Raw genomic sequence first — 5552 nt, forward strand, 5'->3', positions numbered from 1 at the left:
ATAGATAGATAGATAGATAGATAGATAGATAGATAGATAGATAGATAGATAGATAGATAGATAGATAGATAGATAGATAGATAGACAAAACTTAATTTGATTTGCTCAAAGGTGTAATATTATAATTATTATTTACCTATTTATTTCTTTGTACTTTTTATTTCATCCTTACTTTTGTTAGATAAAATTGTGCAATAACAAAAAAAAAAGATCTATGTTCATTTCTCTCCCCCTGCTGGAAGAGAGTTTAGCACCGCTGGATTATTATTTGGAAAACATATTTCCTCCTCTTTTGTCAGATTGTCTATACTTTGCTCTTTCAAGTGATGTTATGTTTAAAAAAAATGCATGTGCAAGATTTATTTTAATTTTAGATGCCCTCCATAAAACAGCTTTAAATAAATAAATGTAAGAACCGTCAAAAACTATGTGAATTCACTCATTTTAGTTATTTGTAAGTCAACAAATCAATTTAAAAGCCCAGATCACACAGAACTTGCCCTTTTAACATTTCAAGAATTTAATAATTCAAACCTCCCAGTTGGATTTTGCTCCCAAATAGATGTTGACAGCATTTCACTGACAGAGATCTGACAAACAAACTTTGCAGCTACCAAAAAACTTGTTATTTAGATTTTCTTATTTTCTCCCCTAACATCATGGATCGATATTCCACATAGTGACAGACTGCAACATGGAGATATTGGCTGCATTTTTAAACTAAAATGGTTCCCTAAGTTGTCACTAGATGGCAGTGTAGTGTTGCAAAAGTTCTCAGCAAGTTTTACCCCCACCCCCCAAAAAACGTAATTGCACAAACTTTCAAAGGCTTATCATTTCTGTTTCTCTAAGATCACATGAAGACATAAAGAAGGATACTTGTGTGGACCTGGGTGTTTATTTTAGGAAGTATCCTCCCTGGTGCAGAGACTCCTGACCTGATGCTTTCTTTGACTGGGGTCATCCTGTGGGTGTGGTTGCAGTGACTGCAGAGAGCTCAGGAAATGAATGTTTTATCAGCCTGCAGAAAGACAACAACAACAACAGTGTAGAGGGTGGGAACAGACAAAACCCTCTAAATTTATCCCCATCAGCTAAGGCCCACCCAAATAAAATCAGCAGTAGACAGTTTCCTGTATGTTCCTCCTTCAGAACATCTGAGATTTCATTAAACAGGCTGCACCAAAGCTTACTGAGATCTCAAACATTATGGATGTGGCTTTGCTGCTGCTGTGGCAGCATGGTGTTGACAATGTGAGCAGAAATCTAGGGTAGAAGTTATCACATTGCTCACTGACAGTGTTTTTTGGAGGATACATATAATTTTGGAGGACTACACATAGACCGTTCAGATCACAGGTTTGCTTCCCATCAGTGTGCCCCTGCTATGGCAGTGTATCCACCTAATTACCTCATATTTCCACCTTCCCTGCAGAAACAAAGCATACTCTCTTCAAAGATCTGCTGTATTTAGGTGGTGCAGAAGAGAGGAGAGAGAGAGAGTGGCTCTTCCTACTCATTCAGTGTAAAGAGACTATGTGGGAGGAGGTGAAAGCAGGCAGGCATTCGCTGTGTGCAATGCCATCCTCGAGAGCAAAATTTAGAACATGAGGCACAATCAGTAAGCAGAGAGAAATATGTCAAGAAGGAGATCATTGCAATTTTTGACCATTTATTTTTTGTAGAAATTAAGCAACTTACACCTGATCACCAGAGTTATTAAACAAACTACAAAAAATTCAAGCATATCTACCCAAAGGAAATCTGCTCATCATAACAATGTATATTTTAGAGAGGTGGCTTGATCCATCCATTTTTTCTTTTTGCAATCCAGTCTCATCTGAGGGTCTCTGCAAACCCCCATCTTGTCAGATTTCCTGACTCCCCATGAGAATAGCCAGCCACCATCACAGACTAACAGTGGGAGTTCAGGAGATCTGAGGCAAAGCAGCAGTTGCCTGTTTTTCTCAGGGAACCAGATGACCCGTCTCAAAGTGATAATGTAAACAGCTATCTAACAACCCCTAGAACCGTGGGACTTGGAAATAAAACCTGAGGAATTCTGCAGCAGGATACGTGAGGAAACAGCTAGGTCTTTAACGTTTGATCATTTTTTCCCTTTTTTTTTAAATCTTGTGTAAAGAGAGTATATAAGTTACAGTGCTGCATGCTGACTTTTAGTGATACTTGGGGGTTTATGGTGGAAGAAGTGTGTCAGGCTGTTTTCAAAGGCCTGGCATCTGTAAGATGACAAAATCACTGCAACAGAAGATTTTCTTTTAAGCAGAATTGTAGTGCGATTAGGATCCATTGCAAAATGTATGCTTTAATTCATTAAATTGTATTTCTTTTCATGACATAACAACATACGAAATAAATATTTGGAAAAACTGTTATATGATATCAAATTATTTTCCATGTCCGGTTAAATAAAACAGTATATGCATTAATTCCTACTGTGACAAAATGTTTTTTTTTTTATTTATCCTTTCAGGTTCCATATTTAAGACTGGCCAGCTTAGAAATATCTGCCATAAGTTAATGGGAAACGTTTTGATTATTTAAATTTGAGTAATAAACAATGTGCCCTCTTGGAAAATGAGTGTGGAAAATGAATTTCTATGTATAGAAATATGCAGAAAGCCTTTTGGTCATCTGGTACTTTCCTGCATTTTGAAGATAATACCAGAGTGCCTCTGAACTCTACTAAGTGGACTGCTTGGGGCTCCACTGTCAACTCCAGCTGCAGAGGCTGCAAACAGCTGGTTTCAATAAACTTGGGCCGGCAGAAACATTACTCTGAGAGAGCATTTGTGTACTTTAGATGTGGAGCTGAGGGAGCACAGGGTTTCATAATATGTATGTCTGGTGATTTGAGTTATAGACTCCCATAAAATTAAATTAGCAGGTCATGACCCAAACCCTTTCACCCATGCAATCGATTGTTCTTTTGACATTTAAAAACCCTTTACAAGTTTTGCATGCAGTGGATTTTTTATACCAGATTAAGCTACTTTTAGTAACTGGCTGAATAATGAATGTTTTTTTCTTACTTTGCTTTTAATTATTGCTGTTATTTAAACAAATTACAAAATTTAGTTGATATAACAACTTAACAAAAATAAAAATGTTTATTATCTAAGTTTTGTCTGCAATGTGAAAGCCTACAAGTGATCTGTCATAGCCACAACACCTCCGCCCAAATTAAAGTAAACCACGTACAAACCACTGGAGGCCATCCAAAGACAACCACATCGAGGTCTCCAGCCAGTCTTTTTTCCACACAGCTGCAACTTGGTTTGTGTGTGGCTGTGGGTAATTACAGTATAAGCATGTGTAAGTTGTAGAAGGGAACGGCTCCAAGTGTAACAATGTGAATTATTTCAGGTTCAAAGTGGACGAGCAGAGAGGGGAGTAGCCCAACCATTTTTTTACCAAAAGGTGGAGTTTGCGCTCTAAATATATCCAGACAATAATACTATTTTGTTGTAGAAATACAAAGCGTCTTTTACAACACTTCCTTACATTTGCAAATACTAACTCTGTAGACTTATCTGCATGTCATACCAAGCACACTTAGTTGCTTAGTCAGGAAAAATATAGCATATTTCCTTTGATATGAGTCTAAAAACAAATCTAAAGCATTAATTTATATGATAAATAAATTATTGTTCATATACTCACATCCAAACCAAATAATTTTCCTTGTTTTGTATCTTTTATTTTTCAGTTCTTTTCAGGCTTGTAGCTAACAAGGCCGATATTCATTAGTCGAGAAAGCATCCCAAAGTTCCCAGTGGGGCTATAATGTTGTATTTGGAGTGATTAACTAGGCATCAGGGCATAATACAGTGTCCACTCATTACAAAGGTAAGAAGAGCTCCAAATCGAGTTTATGAAGTGAAGATTTATATGACAATGAATGGATTGAGGAGGAGCAAGTCAGGATAAATGTTGCCCCAAAATAGTACTTGGAAATCTAAGAAGCCAGCACTCTACAGAGATATTTAACAGTGCGCTGTAATGAGACCAGATTACAGATATGTTACTACAGTGACAACCAATTCAGAATGATAAAATTCTTGCAGGATATAGCAGCTAATTATTTTTTCACCAACAGTTTTTCTATATTGTACATACCGGTACTGTAGATGGGAGCATATTCCTTTCAGCACCTGTGTTAGCAGAATCACATGTTTTAAATAACTGAGATAGGCAATGGTGATTAATATAAATTATAAATTTCTCTACATATAATTATTCCATGTTTTACTTGTTAGGATTTAACTGCACTGCACAACTGGACTGTGACACCATCTGTCACACACCACAAAATTCTATGAGGATATCTGCAATTAGCTTTGCATTACATGCTACTTGACCCTAAAACACAGCTTAAATTATGCTACATCTCTCTTTAGTCTGTCAGACAAGAGAATGTGAAAGCTGATTTGATATCAGAATACATCAGTTAAACATTCAGTCATTTGTTCTAAGCACAGAAAAAAAACAGATCACTTGATGCATGTGGTTGTCCACAGCTGAAACAAATTATTATAGCTGAATATTTAAGACGATCACATGGAGAGGGTGGTCGATTTAATAAATTCTGCAAACATCAACGGACGTGCTGGAAAAGGATGAATACTGATACAAACTGCTGTAAATAAAAATGCATTTCTTACCTGATATAGTAGTTTTGTACAAATCCAAGTTGTGGTTGACTGTGCTCTCTTCATCCTCTGACATGGGAGCTGACTCAGAGTTCATCTGCCTGGCTGTGTGTTTCCTAGGCCCGGGGCCCTTGACCTGGAACTTCTAGGTTTAGCATCCCTAGTGTGTTAAAGTTACACAGTGTTGCATTAAAAACAAAGATGAAGCTGATTTTGTTCATTCATATTTATGTTTATAATATTTATAGGCTTTAGCCTCTAAAGTAAAGTTTCCCGTTATGCTTTTACTTTTTTAGTATCACTGTAATACCTTTGCTGTATCTAAAATATGCTCATAACCTTATCATCTTGGCATGTTTATAGTTATGTCAAACTGATTGTAAAACTATGGGGTTATCAGCTTCAGATTTTTATAGGGTGTGCAGTTATATCTAAAAAAATAAAATAAAAAGTCTTGGCTGCAGAATCAAAACTTGAAGATTCCCAGATTACCAAACTGTCAAAAACGTGGTATCGTTTAGTGATTGGTCTGAGAAAAAGGTTGCTTACAGGCATTGATATCAGGGAAGGTTTGTGAGGCTGTGGTTATAATGGAAAAAGGTTAATGAAGAAAGAATGTCATAGTAAAAATCATAGTAAAACACACAAAGATCTCATTTATAGCATACATTTAATATACACTCACTGGCCACTTTATTAGGTACACCTGTCCAACTGCTCGTTAACACTTAATTTCTAAGCAGCCAATCACATGGCGACAACTCGGTGCATTTAGGCATGTAGACATAGTCAAGACAATCTCCTGCAGTTCAAACCGAGCATCAGTATGGGGAAGAAAGGTGATTTGAGTGACTTTGAACGTGGCATGATTGTTGGTGC

This window comes from Cyprinodon variegatus, unplaced genomic scaffold, assembly GCF_000732505.1.
Source record: "Cyprinodon variegatus isolate N-32 unplaced genomic scaffold, C_variegatus-1.0 Scaffold560, whole genome shotgun sequence".
Lineage (NCBI taxonomy): Eukaryota > Metazoa > Chordata > Actinopteri > Cyprinodontiformes > Cyprinodontidae > Cyprinodon > Cyprinodon variegatus.